Genomic DNA, 21131 nt, shown 5'->3' with positions numbered 1-21131 from the left:
TCCTGCCCTGATTTCATTTTTTTAACAGTTATTTATTTCAGTTATTTATTTCAGTTATTTATTTCATGTATACGAGTGTGTTACCTTCAAGTATATCCATGAACAACATGCATACCTGGTACTAAGGAAACAGAAAGGGCTTCAGATCCTCTAGGACTGGAGTAACCAACAGCTATGAGCTACCATATGATGCTATAAAATTGAATCTAGGTCCTCTGAAAGAACAGCCAGTGCTCTTAACCACTGAGTCTTCTCTCTAGGCCCCAATTTCATCTTTGACCCAGAAAAAAATTAAGTTTTCTTCTTCAAGTTTTGACCAAGCCAGCTCAGTCAGTCAGTGAGCTCTCCAGGGAGGGAGCAAGGATTGAAAAGAAAAAGACAATTAGACAACACTATGACATGATCCCAACCAATCCTGAAGCTGAAGACGAGTTTATTTTTTTCCAGTCTCTTTTATATCATTCTAGGTACATACAAAGAATATGGTCAGTCCTCAAGGCATAAACAAAGTAGTCAAGGAACAAACAGGACAAAAATCAAAGTAATCAAATAAAGTCCTGTGGTCACTATGTCTAGGGGTTTATCAGGATGACCATGATACAAGGAATACAATACATTCCTCCACTGTATTTACCTTGAGCCCACTTCATTGTCCAAGCCCGATATCAAATTCCTAGAAGTGGCCCCAAGAGCCCTTCACAAAATTTTCTCTCTTTTTCTCCATTTCCTTCTTCTATCTTTGGGAGAAAATAAAAAGAAAACTATGCAGAGATACTTAAAGGCTATGGATATATATCTGAATATTTGTGAAGCCTACATATCTTATTAGCAATATTAAATGTAAACTATACCTGATGTTAAAATACCAACTCTCAGTTTATTCTGGAATCAAACATGAGGGGCCATGAATAGGCGACCCCAAATTCCATGTTTGAACATGGAAATAGTTTCATGAAGTTTTTATAATAACAAAAAAAGAATCTTATAAACCAATAATCTTCTGTCTTTAGTTTTTTTCTTTTGTTGTTGTTTTTGTTGTTATTGTTTTGAGACAGGGTTTCTATGTAGCCCTGACTGTCCTGGAAGGAGCTCTCTATGTAGATCAGGCTGGCCTCAAACTCAAAGATGTGCCTGCCTTTGCATCCTGAGCTCTGGGATTAAAGGTGTGCACTACAACACCTGGATGCTTTTCTTAATTTTTTAAAAATTATCTTACATCTATGATGGTTTTGCCTGTACATATGTATATATACCACTAGCATGTCTGGTGAATGCAGAAACTAAAAGAGGGCATTGGATTCCCTAGAACTGGAGTTATGGATGGTTGTGAGCTACCATGTGAGTGTTAAAAATGGAACCCTGGTTCTTTGTAAGTGCAACAAATATTTTAAACCTCACCATTCCTCTAGTTCCAAGACAATTTTCAAATACATTATTGGAAACATTAGAAAGGTGGGTTACAATCAAACAGAGAAATCTCAGCTATAGGTAGGTCCTAAATACTATCTAATAGCATTTTTTTTTTGCACTTTGTTTGGAGAAAATAGAATTTGTTGGATTAATAAATTCCAAATGATTTTTTTTGTTAGTCATAGGATATTAAGTCTGACACAGAGGAAAATGGGCAAGAAAAGGCTATTTAAGAGATTAAAATACTTCAAGATTATGGGAATACCTGCAAAAATTAAAACTGATAATGCTCCAGAGCATGTATCCTATAAGATGAAGCAATTCTTTGCGTATTACAATATAAAGCAAGTTATTGATACCACATGATCCCACAGGACAAGAACTTATAGAAAGAGCCAATTGTACCTAAAAAGAGATGCTTATTAAACAAAAGAAAGAGTAAAAGCCCCTAGAGACAGACCAAACAATGCTTTGTTAACTCTAAATTTTCTTAATGTGTGAAAACAGCAACTGAGAGACAGTGGGTTATCGAAAAACTGAGGAACTAAGCCAACCAATATTCTATAAGGATGTGTTGACATTAGAATAGAAACCTGCAATAGTTTTAAGATGGGGTCATTTCTATGTTTATATATCTATAGGGAATGAAAAAATATGGTTACCAACAAAACTTATAAAGATTAGATCTAACCAGGGAAAACCTGTTGTCAGCTAAGACATGAATGTATCCACAAAGCAAATAGCGCAGGTGATTCACTCTCACAGACTCTCAGTTACTGATTTCTTCAAAATTATGCAAATCAACTTCAAAAGGGCTTTGTGTGATTGATCACACAAAGACTGGACAATACAGAAACTGGATAACACAAAGATGAATGTGTGGTACCTGAGCACAGGTAACCAGCCACGTGGAAGAATTAAGGTTAAAATAAATGGGATGTTTTAGGTACAATCTAGTCAGAGTAGAGCCTATCTATATGACCAAGGTATTTATAAATTTTGAATCTGAGTCTTATTTCTGTAAGCATGGGGCTAGCAGGAAGAACCAGGACCTAACTTCACAAGATAAAATGTAACTAGGCTCTAGACATGCAATGTTACAATCTATAGATATCATTGAAGTTCTAATCAGTCAATTAACCTTTGCAAACAGATCCTAAATAAAGCTTTGCAGTGTCAAGTCCTTCATGGCCTTGGAAGGGATGGTGTGACATGATTTCCCACCTCAGGAGTAGAACCAGCAAGATACTTCATGAATGTTGACAGGTGCTAGGCAGGAGGCTTGTTTATATAATAATATACATAATTTACTTTATGTTTCTCCTTCAGGAAATATTCTCCTTGCCAAGGTTAATGACTCCATGATAATCAGAGACAGCACAAGTCTGGAAAGCAAAGGTGTGACTATGTCCTTAGTGAAAATGATAAACACTGCGACCTTGAGAACAGCTTTTAAGACTGTGGGAAAGAACTCTAAAATCATGAGTTCAAAAATATATTAACAGGATTTCTCAACTATGCAAAATATAAGGATGAAATATGGGGGGGAGGGTTTCATGAACCTAAAAGAACAGAGGCAGCTTCACTATGAGTCAGCTTGTCAGAAAGATAATAAGGAGATAGAGATTTGTGTCGGCGCCTGCACCAACACGGTACCGAGAATCAGGCGAAAGCCTGCAGGATGAGAGAAACACACACACACACACACACACACACACACACACACACACACACACACACACAGGTTATTGTGTCAATCCAGGAGAGGAAGAGAGGAAGAGAGAGAGAGAGAGAGAGAGAGAGAGAGAGAGAGAGAGAGAGAGGAAGAGCGGAAGAGAGAGAGTCTCCTGTAGCTTTATTCACCACTTATATACCCAAGTCTCCAGGTAGAAAATATCTGGGAAGCACAGTGGGAAACCCTGGCTCATGACTACCCGACTTCGGTGACAAAAGACTGACCAAGAGACCTGAATTAATTAGGGAGAAATCCGAGAAGATCAGCCTAAATCTCAAGGATAAAGGCTGAGGAAGCAAAAGGCAGAAGTAAATTGACCACCACCCAGGTGTGGTCCAGGTATGTCAGTTCCACATGCATCACTCGGGCTCAGCAGAGGTCATGCAGTGGAGACACCAGGTGTTTACTACTTGGTCTTTTCTTCCTGTGCCATAAATACATGGGAGAGGCCTTTGTCCAACAATCCCATGACTTTTACAAAGTGTCCAGGCCCAAATCCAATATGGCTCACTACAGATTTGGAAAGTGGTGATCACAGGGCAAGATCCCACACAGTTGGCTTATTGTTTGGGCTTACAAAGGTGGGCAGATCTCTGAATTCATTTGCCATGTTTAAAAAAAAAAAAAAAAAGTACTTGCTGTACTTTTCGAAGAATTAAGCAGCTAAGGTCATAAAATGGTGATTTATGGGATAATCAAAAGGGAACTTTGGGTGAACAATTGAATTGATACGTAAATAAGACTGGGCTTTAGTCTGTGCAAGTGGGGTTATCTGGATGAGTTGTCTGGAGAGCTCCAAAGAGAATTGTCTCTAGCAGAACACAAGGCTGTCAGCTTGTACCCCACCTCATTGACTTCAGGTAGTTTCTTGCTGCTCCCAATCTCCCCTTCCACAGGACCCCAGCCAAGCCCAGGTTGGTCCTTGGCATTGCAGACAGTTTCTTTTTAGGAATTTTCATTTATACCTTTCAGACAATTAGTACTTCAAAACTTTTAGAAAAAAACAAAAATGGATGTCGATGTTTTGACTTGTATTTCTATGTGAAGGGCTCTAGTAGGCCCATGCATTACAAACACAGGTTAAGACAAGGTTTTACCCTTTCTCTTTCCTTCTCCCTTACTGAACTATTAGATTACATCCCTAAAGCTAGCTACCAAGGTCTGTTCCCTTATTTGGCCAGTTTGTTGTTCCTGACTCATTCCTGAGGGTAATCATCAAAGTCAAAGTAACAAAACATCAAGGTCTAACAGTCAGAATTCACTATTTCACTAATTAAAATACCCAATTAGAACTTACCAATACATCCTATCTCATTATAACACAGACTCCCTTATTCCCTCCTCAACACTTGGAAAGCTATTTGTTGCTGTTTCAGATTCAGCCACTTTGTCTCTTTGCCTTGCTTAATAAAGAATCTTTTTATGTTTGGTTTGTGCTTGAAAATTGGTGTTTGGGTGTGATCTGTGCCTAATCCAGAGTCCAGCAGGGAGCACCCTGCATTGCTTGGGTCCCTTTGCTATGATTATTTAAAAGGCTGGATATCTCTTTATTGCTTTGAACATTTGAGTTTCCTCCTGTGTGAATACTTTCTTGAAATGTCTCTGGAATTAGCACTCTGAAACCAGTGAGAATGGAAGAGAAGAGGTCTATTTACCAGTGGACCTAAGCCAGGATAGCTCTGAAAGACTTTTCAGTTCTGAGTCCCCTTTGCATTCACATATTATACTTTAAAGCCACAAGGTGGGGCCAGCCAGTAAGTTGGACTTTCCAGAAGCATAAGTATATGTAAGATAGTTTGGGGGCTTTTTTGCTTTTTGAAAGCAAACCTACAAATACAGAGTTGACAGGTGTAAGCTTTTGTAGTCAGGTTGAAAAGGAAAACCTATTGTTTCAGCTACTTCTGAAAGACCCCCGGAGAGGACCTTTCCCTCAGGAGGAGTCCCAAGCGCCCAATGACCGAGCCAAGTCCACTCGGATGCAATCAGCAAGAAGGTTTATTGGAAAACACAGGTGCCTGTGGGTACACAGTCTCTTCAGAGGACTTGCGCGCCCAGCAGCTCCAGCATGGGGCTTTTATAGGGATTGGGGAAGCAGAAGCGGGCATACAGAAGCAGATGCATAGTTACGGGGATTGGTGGATTCAAACGAGGCACATAGACATGTTCACATATGATTGGCTATTTCACATGATGAGGTAATAAGATATAGCTACACACAATGGCAGGTTTGGGGCGTCCTGAATGTCAGGGGCTGGGGGCTTATCTCTTCCTGCCAGGTGGCCTGTGAGTCAGATCCGGTACCCTGGTCTGTTCTGCATTCCTTTCCTTTTATGGTCTGTTAGTTCTAGCGGCAGGGCGGGGCTGCCTGAACTTGCTTTTCACAGTGTTTAGTCCTGAGGTTGTGAATTTTGAAACATACTATTTAGCTTCATATTTTTAAACCTTAAATCTGTATAATTTTCCTTTCACTTCTCCTTTCAATCTGTCTTGAACCCCTTTCCAGGTCACTCTGTTTCAGGTGGTAAGGTAAATTCATGTTTGGCACTAAGCTATATAAGCAATGCTTTAAGTAAATTATTAAATAAATTGATAAATTAATACATTATTCAGGATTCTGTAGAAAAACAGAATGAATATACAAATTTATGTAGGACTTACTAGAGTAGCTTACAAGTTGTGGCCCAATTATTCCAACAATGGTTTCCACCAATGAAAAGTTCAAGAATCCAGTAGATTCCTTCTTCAGTCCAGCTGTCTCAGCTGGTCTTCAGTATACACCAGAATCCCAAAAAAAACAGTAACCTCTAATACCAGTCAATGAACAAGAGAGTGAGGACAAGCAAGCAAAGAGCAAGTATTCTGTTTTCTGTCTTTTATATAGGCTGCCACTAGAAGATGTGGTCCAGGTTTAAAGTGGATCATTCTCCCTTAAAAAATGCATATTTAAGGTAGGTCTTCTCACTTCAAATAATCAATCAAGAAAAATACCCCACAGTTGTACTCAGTAGTAGCTTGGGTTTTAGTTAATTGCAGATGTAGACAAGTTGACAGCCGAGAACAGATGTCACAATCAGTATCTACTAATAGGTCTTTTCTACTTTATTCTACTGCAACACCTTTGTACATTCATCTAATGCCATTTTGCTTCTGTGTATCTGGCTTTGTCAAGGAGAGAACTACCTATCACTCAGTGTTTGAAACTTAAAGGATGAATTTGGGATTTGCTCAAACTCATCAGGCACAGTATTCTGGAAGAAATCAAACTACTGTTTTGCAAAGTTTCAGGATGTATTTGTTTAGCAGCCATGTTGATTGAGGAGGTCTAAGTAGACCCACATGAGCTTTCATAATGTGGTTTGTATTTCTGAAAAGATTGTTGCTAACTGTTGACTTCAGGTACTGAGGGATATGATCAGTTTGCTTTGGGGGCTCACTCTTTCTTTCTCTCTTTCTTTCTTTCTTTCTTTCCCTTTTCTTTCTTTATTTCTCATATGACATTTTGAAACAGGATCTCATAAGTCCAGATTGGTCTTGAATTTGTAAACAACCTGGCTCAGCCTCATGAATTTTGGGATTAGAGAAGTGTACTATTACATTTGTGTTAGACCTGAACTTTTAGGCAAAATTAATTCTCTTGGGCAACATATTTCTATATTTTTATTTGGATTATTCTTTAATTTTTTTAGTATGAATTCAATGAACTGGCAATAATGTTTTCTTGTGAGATCATAATAAGGTGAAATGGCTTAATTGCAAAGAATGGTCACATAAAGATACCCTAAAAACTGAACTTGAAAAATCCCAAGGGAAGGTCACAGTCCTGAGGACCCAGGTGGCAGCTTTATTTAAATGGCTGTTTGTGAGCTTAGCAGACAAAAGTAAGTGCAATTAGAATACTTATTCCATGGGAGTTGCTACAGGTGCATAAATCCCTAAGACATCTAGAACATCCTAAGGGTAATCAAAATCAAAGCTATGGAAATTTGAGGCATGAGCTTAAGCAGGAACCGAAGCAGAAACTATGGAGGGACACTATTTAATGGAATGGACTCTCCTACATCAATTAGCAATTAAGAAAATGGCTCATAGGCAAGTCAACAGGTCAATAAAATAGAGGCAACTCTACTTGAAGTTCTCTCTTCTCCTTTGTATCAAGTTGACTCCCAAGATTACACAGGGTACAATTTAAAATGAGACAAGTGGTAAGAAACATGTGCTCGGAAGAGTGTGTTAGTCAGTGTTCTATTGCTGTGAAGACATACATAACCATGGCAAGTCTTACATAGAAAATATTTAAATGGGGCTTGCTTACAGTTTCAAAGGTTCAGTCCATTATTGTCATGGCAGGAAGCAAGGAAGATATTTTGTTAGAGTTCTAGATCCAGGTCCACAGGCAGCAGGAAAAAGAGAGAGAGACACTGAGCCTGGCACGAACTTTAAAAACCCCAACCACTCCCAGAGACACGCTTCCTAAAACTCCAACAAAGCCATACCTGCCCCTGCGGGGTTCAGAGGAGACCTGAAAGGGGGTGAAAGAATTGGGGACAGGAGGCACAAAGAAGGAGAAAAAAAAAACTATGGTCTGATCAAGCCATCAAATTTTATTTAAAAACAGAGGCTTATAAAGACAAGCAGGCAGGAAGGTCACCCAGGACTGATTCATCACTGCCACCACACTCCCTATACCCCCTAAACCGTAAATTGCAGGTAGAAGAACAGTTGGCTGGAGAGAGGATGTAAAAGTGATAAGAACAGACAACTGGCTAGGTGTCCCAGAGCCAGAGGTTGTAACTGGCTTAATTTTCCTGGAAATAGGGGCCATATAATGAGAAGAGCATTCCCAAGAAAAATTCCTGAGACACAGTGTGTGTAGGTGGACTTGGCTCCCAGTACATCCCTCACAATCCCTTGAAAATAGTGCCACTTCCTGATAAACAAGCATTCAAATATAGGAGCCTATGAGAGCCATTCTTATTCAAGCCACCATAGAAGAATGTTTCTCCTTGAGACACCATCTGTTTGTTCTTTTCTCTGAAAAATTCCAGCTAGATCTGAGAACCAAAATTCTAAAACCTGAACCGCCTTCTTTTTTGCCCCAAACAAGTCAGTTTGCAACTGAAAGAGTCCATCGGAAGACTCCCCACTCAATAAGGCCACAGAGACCAGAATCGCTGCAATCCGCAAGAGGTTTATTGTTCCAATGTACATTGGGGTTCCCCAGCACACAGGCAAGAGGAGACCCCGAGCTCACAAAGCACACACTTTTTATAAACATTTTGGTGGGGAATTCAGAGGTTGCCTGAGTTGGATGACTGCGATTGGTAACCCTGAGCAACATTTAAAATTATTGGTCAACTCAAATGGGAAGGTTTTCTCCTTCATTTGGCCCTGTCCTGCCCATCTTGTGGAATTTGTGGTATTTCCTGGCATTGTCTTTTCTCTGAGACACTTCCCTCTCTGTCCTCACCCTAGGCAGGGTGGTTCCCTGTTTAGGCCATTTCCTTATCTGTTCTTACTCCAGGCAGTCATGGGCGGAATGGAAGGTTTCAGTCTGGCTGTGAGCCCTTGGGGAACTGGCCTGCTATTCTGACAGGGTTCTAACACAACTAGAATATGGAGTTACTGCTGTCTATATCCACAAACATCCGTAAGAAGAGAAGACTATTGAATGTTTAAAGCACACCCTTTTCAGAGGGCCATTGATCTGAGAAGGCAGAGTAATAGGCAATAAGGAAAAAGCCCAAATACCTCAACTCCATCTGACTGTTTTTACATGGAGGGGAAACAAAAACATCAAATCATCCTGATTTGTTGGAAATAAGATGATAACAAACAAAAGGCACTAGTAAATATGAAGCAATTTTTAATATACCATTCTTCAAAAAGTGTAGCTAGCATGGAGAAAGGGCAAATGTGGCCAGGATTCTGATTTAACACAAGAACCTTTCTTGTTTTTAAAATTCTTTCATCAGACTAGAGAAATGGCTCAATGGATAAGAGCATCAGCTGCTCTTCTAGAGGACCTGGCTTTGATTATATGATAGCTTATAACTACTTATAACTCCGTTTACAAGGGAATTGGTACTTTCTTTGGGCTTCCCTTGGCACCAGCCATACATGTAGAACACATTAATACAAAAAAAAATAATCATATACATAATTTCAGGGGGTGGTTGTTGTTGGCTGTTGTTGTTGTTGTTGTGGCTGTTGTTGTTGTTGTCATTGTTTGAGACAGGGTTTCTCTGTGTCCTGGCTGTCCTGAAACTCACTCTGTAGACCAGGCTGGTTTTGAATTTAAATATCTGCCTGTGCTCCCGCCTCTGCTTCCCAAGTGCTGGGATTAAAGGAGTCGGCCACCACTACACAACTACATTTTTAAAAACTTTAAATCCTCATATGACAAGAAATTCCTGTTTTCTTCCCCTAGTTAGGGTCCTTATTGCTACAATAAAGCACCATGACCAAACTTAACTCAGCATTTTCATGTAGAACTTTCTAATGCTCAGAATCCTGAGACAAGCAGATACTAGTTAGGGGAATGAGAGGGGGAACTAGTACCTCCTTTAACTCCAGTAAATTCTAAACCCATCTTGTGGTGGTTTAAATGCAAATGACTCCCATAGGTTCATATATCTGAACACTTGTTCCTCAAGTAGTCGAACTGTTTTGGGAAGGATTAGAAGATATGGCCTTATTGAGGGCTACTGGATTGGACTTTAAAGTTTTAAAAGCTCAAGACAGGCTCAGTGTAAGCTTAGATTTTTCAAAACCTATTTTAATAAGGGTTTTTAAATGTCTTAATCTCTGTTTCAACTCACCACCACCAGAGGTAGTAGAAAGGAAAGGTTAAAAGGACAAAGGGAGATGTGGTCCGGTTTAGAAATAGTTTTTTTTTGGAGTGATTCCAATCTTCCTTGTCAGGATATCAGCAGTTCAGTTCACAGGAATCAGCACCAGTAGCTCAATCCACTCACAAACACCATTTTCAAATCAGCAATGGCAGTTCAATGCAGAAGAAACTTTGAGCCTATGCCAATGACCCCAAGCCCATGGAAGCTGCAAGAAGCCACCTGATTATTACAAGAGGCTCTTTGGTACGCTTCTCTCTACAAAGTCATTACAAAAGATGACCAGCAAGGAAGGCATGGCAAACCAATGCCACAGCATCGTCAGGTGTAGTGCCATATTGGATTTGGGCCTGGCCGCTTTGTAACTGCATGGCCACAGTAAAAGTCATGGGATTGTTGGACAGAGGCCTCTCCCATGTATTTACAGCACAGGAAGAAAAGACCAAGTAGTAAACACCCGATATCTCCACTGCATGACCTCTGCTGAGCCCGGCTGATGCATGTGGAACTGACACACCTGGACCACACCTGGGTGGTGGTCAATTTACTTCTGCCTTTTACTTCCTCAGCCTTTATCCTTGAGATTTAGGCTGGTCTTCTGGGATTTCTCCCTAATTAATTCAGGTCTCCTAGTCGGTCTTTTGTTACCGAAGTCATGAGCCAGGTAGTCACGAGCCAGGGTTTCCCACTGTGCTTCCCAGTTATTTTCTACCTGGAGACTTGAGTATATAAGTGGTGAATAAAGCTACAGGAGTCTCTCACTCTTCTTCCTCACTCTCCCTCTTTCTTCCGCTCTTCCTCTCTCTCTCTCTCTCTCTCTCTCTCTCTCTCTCTCTCTCTCTCTCTTCCTCTCTTCCTCTCCTGGCTTGACACGATAACCTGTGTGTGTGTGTGTGTTTCTTTCATCCCGTAGGCTTTCGCCCAATTCTCGGTACCAGGTTGGTGCTGGCGCCGACAAATGGAGGTCCCACCGAGATAGGAGAAGAAAGGGGGTACCACCTACGGGATGTCCCTGGAGCCCGGCCGGCATAGGAGAAGGGATGGATTGGATGTAAGATGGGTCAGGAAAGGCCTGGATGATTTGGGCTAGCCTGAGTAAAACTTGTCATAAAAAAGGGACAAGGTAACGGTAAAGTGTTTTTGCATATGTGTTCTGTTAGAGTTATATTTTAGTCTTTGGACCCTGGCTAGAGATAGTTTACACCCTAGACATGAGAGAGAACGGGTTGGGGAAAAACAGTCCTCCCAGACTCTCCGCGGTTGCTTTGGAGAAAGAAAAACCTTTTCAGAGCTCTCCTAGGAACAGAGGGAAAGCAGGAGACGTCCTGCCTCTCTGCTGGCTCCTATTGGAGAAATGCTTATTTCTGGTTCTGGGTTCCATAGGTAGGATATGTGGGTCCCTTCGGTGGGACACCATCTAGTTTTTCCCTCTATGTCTATTGTTTGTCCTTGGTGCACCAAGCTGTCCATGTCTATCAGTTTATGTCTGTGGTTTTTGTTTCTCGTTGTTTAAATGTTTTGTGTTTCATGTTTAAAAGAAAAGGTTAAAATTTTAAATGCTGGTTGATTCACCCATTGATGTAGTTTTAACTCCTTTCAAAAAAGGTACAAATAAATAAAAAGTTTCAATTGGCTTTTGGAGCCTACATCTGTAGCTAGAAGCCTAAATCTGCTGGGCAAGCTCCCCAGGGGGCTGGCTAAATGTTTACACTAGCCAATCTTAAAGGAGCCAGCAGCTCCTCAGCTTCTATGTTAAGGGAGCGGATGGCTGTTTCTCTTAGAAAAATCCCTGACTTATTATTTGACTTAGCAGGTGACAAGGTGCTTCTCTTAATATTACAGCTAGAAAAAGTAAAAATGGTGCTTGGTCTAAATATTAAAGAAAGGTGTAGCTACTTCAATTTTGTTTCTGATTGGTTTTAAATGTATAAATATGCTCTACATGCCTTGGTTATGGACTATTGGCTTTTAAGTTATTTGATATGGTTAAAAAGATATAATATTGGTAACAGAAAGTTGACATAAAGCTGATAATTTAGACGGAGTCATTCTAGACAACATGTGGCATGAGCCAACCTAGGGAAACAGGTCTAAATTGAGATAATATTTTTATGGAACTCTTATTCTAGAAACCAGGCTTCTAAAAGAATTTAGGGCAATGTCTCTTTGTTGAGGTATTGGAGACCGCACCATCGTGCATTCATATGTAGGAATTGGCAGTCAAACTTTGTAGCATGAAGGATAGACTCGGTGTTTTGGAGACTGGATTTTGGAGACTAGATTGTTAGAGGTTAAGTTTTGCTTTCCAAAGTTGTGGTTTGCCCTGAAGTTATCTGTATTTTAATGCTAATTCCACTGCCCCAAGGACAGCTGCCTAGTCACTACTCAGAACTCAGGTCACCTTGTGGTTGTGCTCTGGTGTTACAAGGAGAACGTAAGGATTGTGATTAAGGATTGCCAGTGTTACATTGAGTAACTCAAACTTATTTATAATTGAGAAAAAATCAAACAGGTAGAGATTGTTACAAGATTTACGAAGGATTGATGAGATTTTAGAACTTGTGAGAGCATTATACCCTGTTTGCTTACTTCAACCGCCATTCAAGATAGAGTTAGAGGATTGCTAACAGCCTTGTATTATGTAATTTTGTTGCTTCTTCATTGTAAGAAGTTAGAACTTAAATCTTTCAATGTATATGGAAATTTTTACTACAAACCTTTGCTCTCAAAATGAGCTTTAATATTTGGGGAGTAGCTGTCCAGAAAAGAATATTTGAAACTAATTTTAAGCTTCTAAGGATATGTTAATTGCCAAAGTACCTCACCTTACCAGAGGACTTAATTTTGTGATCCTCATTGGAGATAAAGCTTTTGTCATTAGTACAAAATTGTAGGCTAGGGGGCTGGGGATTTAGCTCAGTGGTAGAGCGCTTACCTAGGAAGCACAAGGCCCTGGGTTCGGTCCCCAGCTCCGAAAAAAAGAACCAAAAAAAAACATTGTAGGCTAGAGTCATGGAAGTATTTTAAAAAGAAACCTGGTGAAACATACCTTATTCCAAACAGCAATCAAATTGGTTATTACAAAATACTGATATTTGGCCTATTACATATACAAATTTCAGGCAAAATTGATAATTTTACTCCTTGCATGCTTTTGTATTTACTGTAAATTTGTGCATGCAACCCATAGAAAATGCGCTTAGTGTATTTATAGGTGGTTCATCTAATGAAAAGGCTACATGTATGATTGGATCACTTGTTTATTCTCTTGAGTTTCCCCTGCTTCAACACAGACTATTAAATTACGTGTTGTAGCCACTGTTTTTAAATGTTAAAAATCAAGCTTTCAATTCATACACTGATAGCCAATGTGTGGCTTGTGGTTTTACAATTGATTAAAAGTTTTCGTTTTTTTTATTTTTTTAGATACTACTAGCCCTCAAAATTTACAATTACTTAATGCTTTATTAGAGGCAGGTTTTCTACATGAAATCAGTGAGTGATGATTTCAGTGTGAATTGTCTGACAACTCACTGTCCTTTCAGTGCTCTGGCTCAGACAACTAAACAAAACCATAGACCCAGCTCTTTGAAAATGGTAATGGAGTTGATAACACACCCTCACAAAAAGAGGAAGACTCCATTTGCTTACTTTCAACGCCCAGCCTCACCCTGCCAACTCAGGGATTTCTAAATAAGGCTAAATCTGGACCTTGTTTACAAGATTTGACAATTCTAATTAATGCTTATGTTTAGGTAAATAAAGCTGGTGAGGGGCTGGAGAGATGGCTTAGTGGTTAAGAGCACTAAGTACTGTTCCTTTATAAGCCATTTAAGAACTCAAACTGGATTGCCTGGACCCCTTAGCAAGGGAGAACAATAATACCGGGCAGATTATAGGCCTTACATAAGAACAATTAGTCAAAAAATCTCATTCTTTATATATCCAAAACAATAATGCTAGAGACAATAATTTGGTATACAAGTCAATTTATAAATACAAGAGCTCAGTGTCCTCAATTTAATCCTCGAGGACTTACCTTAATAAATAATATCTTTACTATATCTTTATAAATAAAAAGGGGGAGTTATCCCTGTACGCTAAACAATGCTCCTTTTATTTCAATTTTAAAATTTGGATGCCAAGGTTTATGGCACCCTACAACTAGGCATACTTCTGCCTAGGTGAAATAGAAAGACCCACATATTGGCATGGTCCTGTCCAGGTATTTTATATGGGGAAGAGGGAATGTTTGTGTTTTTTCTACAGGATGCTGCAGGAGTGTGCCAGCTGCCTGAGTGTCTGGTGAGACATGCTGATCCTGGGAGCATGAAGATTCAGCTCTCATGGTTCGGGTCCCTGGAGTCATTCCTCTGCCCTGAGAGGAAGACGGAGGATTCCCCCTCATCTTTTGTCATCACAGAAATTCTGGCGTTGCTGCAGTCAGTGTGTCCTGTCCCACCGAGGCCTGCCCTCTGACCCTCTGTGCACTGCTGCTTGCCGGAAGCTGCTGTGGACTGGGGAACTCTGCCCTGGTTCTGCAGATCTCAGACATGGTTCCATTGCCTGCTGGTTGTTCCAGAGAAGAATGACCGATCCTGAACTGTCCTGGGATAGACCTTGGCATTTTCGCTGCTATTGTAGCAGCCATTACTGCTGCAGCCATTGTGTCTGCAGTGTCTGGAGTTACCCTCCCCCAATCTATTGTTAGGCAAGCACAGTGGGTGAACTTTCTGGAGTAGTTACTAACAATTGGGAATTCTAAATTTTATTATAGGAGCGGCTTGACTACGGCCCTTGGTGGTAGCAGCTGAGGAGAACCAGATGAGGTGCCCACTACTTATCGGGAGAGGCTCAACTTCCACAATCTCTTTAATGCCATCTGGCCTCTGCTCCTTCGTCCCTGGGCTCAAGTAAGAGGAATGAGAAGATGACCTGATGTAGCTATTCTCAGCGACGGGCAACTTCCTCTGACCCTTGACCAATCTAGACATGGAGCCTTGAGGGCGACAAGGTGATCCTATGACAGAGAGGCTGGGGTCTGAGAGGTCGATCCTAAGACAGAGGTAGCTACACCCCGTTTAAACGTACGGGCCGGTCAAATGCTCCTCTGCCCAGTTTCTCCCCCAATAAACACACGTATAGCCCAGAACGGTGTGTTACAGCATAAGTTCATTTCTAGCCATTGGGGTGCAGTCCTAACTGCAAGAGTGGCTCACCATGGCCGAGCTGGGCACTCTGTGAGGCATGTCTGATCTCTCTCAGACCACTACTTCCACCTAATGGTTTTTTATAAAAGAATAACGGGGGAGATGTAGTGCCATATTGGATTTGGGCCTGGCCACTTTGTAACTGCATGGCCACAGTAAAAGTCATGGGATTGTTGGACAGAGGCCTCTCCCATGTATTTACGGCACAGGAAGAAAAGACCAAGTAGTAAACACCCGATATCTCCACTGCATGACCTCTGCTGAGCCCGGCTGATGCATGTGGAACTGACACACCTGGACCACACCTGGGTGGTGGTCAATTTACTTCTGCCTTTTACTTCCTCAGCCTTTATCCTTGAGATTTAGGCTGGTCTTCTGGGATTTCTCCCTAATTAATTCAGGTCTCCTAGTTGGTCTTTTGTTACCGAAGTCACAAGCCAGGTAGTCACGAGCCAGGGTTTCCCACTGTGCTTCCCAGTTATTTTCTACCTGGAGACTTGGGTATATAAGTGAATAAAGCTACAGGAGACTCTCACTCTTCTTCCTCACTCTCACTATTCCTCTCACTCTCACTCTTCCTTCCGCTCTCCATTCTCTCTCTCTCTCTCTCTCTCTCTCTCTCTCTCTCTCTCTCTCTCTCTCTTCCTCTCTTCCTCTCCTGGCTTGACACGATAACCTGTGTGTGTGTGTCCCGTAGGCTTTCGCCCGATTCTCGGTACCAGGTCGGTGCTGGCGCCGACAGTCAGGGAAGACCAGCATCAGCAAAGCCCAAGGAAAACCAGTAAAGAGTAGCAAGGCAAATCAAGGCCACAGCATCATCTGCTGTGTGTTGGGTTATACTTAAGACCTTGCAAACATCACAAGTCCTCTCAAGAGTCCACTTCAGCAAAACATCACATGACATAACTTAGGCTCCATAGAAACCAGAAATTTCCACTTCAACCCAGTCTCTTTCTCTGCCTTCAATTTGTAGATCAAAATATAAGTACTTAGTTACTACTCAGAGGTCAAATTTCCCTCCCTGCTGCTACACTTCTTGCCATGACAATTTTTGAGAGCGATACCCTTGAAGCCCTCCATTGTTGATGTTATTATTATGGTTAGAATTAAGTATGACTGGGTTCATGGAAAATCCCCAGCCAGCTGCAGAAGACTAATACAAATCTGGTGGTCAGGATGAATGATATGATAAAGCTAAAACCAACATCCTGCTGACTAATAGATATGACAAACTTGTGACCTTTCTGACAGCCTGTCAACACCAGCCTATTCCCTGACCACACAAATATTGTGTCCTTCGCTTGCGTAAATGTTTCTTACTTCCCCCCTCCCTCTGTTACCCATGTTATGGTATAAATTCAGCCTTGGGGAAAAATAAAGTTGTCGCCTTGATCAGACTCTTGTCTTGGCGTCCTTCTTCGTGTCTCTTGTCCCCCATTCTCTTCCAGGTACCCCAGACCCGTCGTGTACAGACGATCATGGGTTCTAACCTGGAACTATAATCAAACCACCAATTATATGCTTCCTTTATAAGTTGTGTTGATCATGGTGTCCCTTCACAGCAATAGAAAAGTAACTATGCCATATCTCATATTGAAAATATTCAAAAGGAAAATGTAGATATCCTAATTGCCAATCCCCTCAAAGCCCACCAGCTGTGCTAACCATACCTAACACATATGAAACACAAGTTTTGTTCCTCAACATGCTTGGCTGACCAAGTAGTCTAGAAATAAAAAGGCACACTGTCTTTGTCAGTATTCTGTTGCTATGAAGAAACACCATGACCGCAGCAACTCATAAAAGAAAACATTTATCTTGGACTTATTTACAGTTGCAGAGGTTTAGTCCATCATCATCATCATGGCAGGGAGCATGGCATGCAGGCAGAGATGGGACTGGAGAAGCAACTGAAAGTTTTACATCTGAATCCAGAGGCAGCAGGAAGAGAGAGATTGGGTCTGTCTTGGGCTTTTGAAACTTCAATATTGTAGTTTTGTTATTGAATTTGGGTGAGGAATCCTACCTGTCAGCAGGACAAACTCTGTCTTAGAGCAACCTCCATTTTAGATTTGAACCTGACCCTAGTCTGAACTCAGTTACTGGAAGAACCACAAAAGGTTCCAGGAACCACTCAACCCCCGCTTCCTGGGCATTTACTAGAAAAACCACAAACTGTTAGAGCCCAGCCTGAGCCAATCAACTTTTTGAAAGAAAGTACCTAGTGTTCCAGATGTTATAGATAGATTATTTAAGCGAGCTGAAATCATCACTAACCAGGTTATGACATGCTTGTGTTTGAATGCCAACCAATCATGTAACTGCCAAGTTGGAACGCCTCTTACCCTGCTGTAACCACAATAAAAAGGCTGAATCTTCAGTGCTGTAGGGCTTCTGTGCTATCCACAGCATTGGAGGAGCCTGGGGGATCCAAGCTCCAGTCTGAATAAGGATTATTTGCTATTGCATGCACATTTGACTCCTGGTGGTCTTTGGGGACCCTCAGATCTGGGCATAACACTAGGGACATAATCTGTACCCCAAGAAACCAGATTTGTCCTTTTTCTTTTCTTTTTTTTCTGGAAAGGTCAATTAAAATAGCCAAATTAATAGTAAAAAAAAATCAGAAAAAAGAGACAGCATGGACACTGTCAAGAGAGACAAAGAAATCTAATAATCTTTTCCTGTCCATCTTCAGGGTCCTGAAGTAAGAATAAAGTTAAATAAAAATATGTATATCTCAGTAGTCCTTGTCAATATGTGGTCCTGCCCATCACTGACCCATCAATGTCTTGGCTCTAGTCCCTCCAGCAAGGTGGTCTGACAAGTTTTCAGCCTTATGTGAAACCTCTTTCTGTTCTATCTCCGTTCTTCAGCATTTTCCTTCTCCAAGCATGAGATTTTTGGAAAAACTGATACTACCAGTGGCACATCCCCCACATCTTACATCATAATACATATTTTTATGAAAGATTCATTTATTTATTTTATGTATGTGAGTACACTGTTGATGTCTTCAGACACACCAGAAGAGGGCATCAGATTCCATTACAGATGGTTGTGAGCCACCATGTGGTTGCTGGGAATTGAACTCAGGACCTCTGGAAGAGCAGCCAGTGATCTTAACCACTGAGCCATCTCTCCAACCCTAATTAATGCATCTTAATTAAATGTATCCCTCCTTCCCACATCCTGTAACATAAGACCTCATGTTAGTTTTTTTCTTTTTTTCAGGCAGCTATTAAGAAAGAGAGAACAGAAAGAAACTTGGTCTGACCTTAGGTGAGACGGTGTTTATTCATGGCAAGGGGACATTTTGTCATTCACATGTGCAGATTGCTAAAATGCCTACAGTGTAAGATGGGATGCTCTTATTGTGGTGGAAAGCAATCTACAAGGTATGCTGGGAAATGTAGTCCTTCAGCAGGAATCTATCAAGAGCTACATAAACACAGGCTTTCCAAAGATGGGGGAAGGAGGAACAAGATGGGGAGGCAGAGAAGACAAATAATAATAATAATAATAATAATAATAATAATAATAATAATAATGAGGAAAAGAGGATTTTTCTCTCCCTGTCTCAATTTTAATTTTTTCTTCTTTTCCTAACTCCCTTCCAGAACCTAGATCTAGAGCCTTATACTTGCCAGAAGCAAGCATTACATGATAGCGCTCTGTCTCATATTTTTGTTATATTTTGTTCTGTTGTTTGTGAAAAATATCTCACTATGTAGTTTGTTGATACAAACCCCATAGCTCTCATCTTAAAGGAAAAAAGGATAGTTTATTCTGGAGCCATTTTAAATGACCATGATCTTGGTACCCAAAATTCCATGTTCCAACACAGAAGTAAAGGACCCTAGAGGCTTTGGCCAGACTTACACCCATCTCCCTCGGGCCAAGACTTGGCCAAGTCCCAGCTTCCTGTCTCAAGTCAAGGCTAGGCCAAGTACCATTTTCTACCCACAGTTCTCAGAAGTAACAGAAACATTCTTGAGTAAACGATTCTCAGAAAAACTGCAGAATGTACTGACTAATAGTCACCTGACCCTCTGGAAAGTCCCAGATAAAATTCAAATGCATGTCATGATCTGCCCATGCTTGCTAGCCAATAGATTTAAAGGACAATATGCTTAGCCAATAAGTTTGAAAGGTAGAAGTTTTAAGGTTGCCCCCTAGACAAAAGTTTAGAGCAGAAGAAAGAAACTGGTCGGGCCCTGGAACTGCGATTACACCAGTCAGTTCGACAACTCTCTCCCAGGAACTAGCCGACCATAAAGTTAGATTAAAATCTTAAAGAACAATCTTGAGAAGCAGGAAGCTTCTCCCAGGAACTGATGGACCATAAAGTTAAACAATCTTGAGAAACAGGAAGCTTCTCCTTGTGATTTTTCACTGGTATTCTCGACATTTTCCAATGACGCCTTCCCTACCCCCTTGGGTTGTGGTTCCTCCCTTTAAATTCCCCTTCTCGCCCTGCCCCACACTGCCCGGCCCCCTTCACAGAGTTCATTACTCCTAGAGGAAGCGCCGCCAGCATGTCTGATAAACTGCCCTACAAAGTCACGGACATTGGACTAGCTGCCTGGGGATGGAAGGCCCTGGACATAGCTGAGAATGAGATGCTGGGTTTGATGAGCATGCTGGAGACATACTCAGCCTCCAAGCCACTGAAGGGCGCTCGCATTGCTGGCTGCCTGCACATGACTGTGGAGACTGCTGTCCTCATTAAGACTCTCGTGGCTCTGGGTGCTGAGGTGCAGTGGTCCAGCTGCAACATCTTCTCCACTCAGGACCATGCAGCGGCTGCCATTGCCAAGGCTGTCATTCCAGTGTTTGCCTAGAAGGGAGAGATGGATAAGAGTATCTGTGGTGCATTGAGCAGACGTTGCACTTCAAGGATGGACCCCTCAACATGATTCTGAACAATGGCGGTGACCTTACTAACCTCTTCCACACCAAACACCCACAGCTTCTGTCAAGCATCCGAGGTATCTCTGAGAAAACCACGACTGGCATCCACAACCTCTACAAGATGATGGCCAATGGGATACTGAAGGTGCCTGCCATCAACATCAATGATTCTGTCACCAAGAGCAAGTTTGACAACCTCTATGGCTGCTGGGAGTCCCTCATAGATGGCATCAAACGGACCACAGATGTGATGATTACAGGCAAGGTGGCAGTGGTAGCAGACCATGGTGATGTGGGCAAGGGTTGTGCCCAGGCCCTGCAGGGTTTCGGGGCCCAAATCATCATCACTGAGATTGACCCCATCAATGCACTGCAAGCTGCCATGGAGGGCTATGAGGTAACCACCATGAATGAGGCCTGTAAAGCAGGCAACATCTTTGTGACCACCACGGGCTGTGTTGATATCGTCCTTGGCCAGCACTTTGAACAGATGAAGGATGATGCCATTGTCTGTAACATTGGACACTTCGACGTGGAGATTGATGTGAAGTGGCTCAATGAGAACGTCGTGGAGGTGAACATCAAACCCCAGGTGGACTACTACTTGCTAAAGAATGGGCACCTCATCATCTTGCTGGCTGGAGGCCAACCTGGGTTGTGCCATGGGCCACCCCAGCTTTGTGATGAGCAACTCCTTCACAAACCAGGTGATGGCACAGATTGAACTGTGGACCCACCCAGAAAAATACCCCGTGGGGGTTCACTTCCTGCCTAAGAAGCTGGATGAGGCAGTGGCTGAAGCCCACCTGGGCAAGCTGAATGGGAAGCTGACCAAGCTGACTGGGAATCAGGCTCAGTACCTGGGCATGCCCATTAACAGCCCCTTCAAGCCTGATCACTACTGATACTGAGAGCTGAGACTGCCCTTCACCTTACAGCTGCCATCCTTGTTCCAGGCCCTACCTCTCATTCCCAAGACCAAATGTCACCAACTTCGCAGTTGCTTCTCCAGTG

At 41.8% G+C, this 21131-nt stretch overlaps 1 pseudogene; it reads left to right on the top strand.

Annotated features, from left to right (window-relative positions):
* The first annotated feature begins 19741 nt into the window (after positions 1–19741).
* On the top strand, positions 19742–21131 carry LOC147995165 (adenosylhomocysteinase pseudogene; annotated as a pseudogene).

Source organism: Rattus norvegicus, chromosome 4, assembly GCF_021556685.1.
Source record: "Rattus norvegicus strain SHRSP/BbbUtx chromosome 4, alternate assembly SHRSP_T2T, whole genome shotgun sequence".
Lineage (NCBI taxonomy): Eukaryota > Metazoa > Chordata > Mammalia > Rodentia > Muridae > Rattus > Rattus norvegicus.
This window is presented reverse-complemented; position numbering and strand designations above follow the sequence as displayed.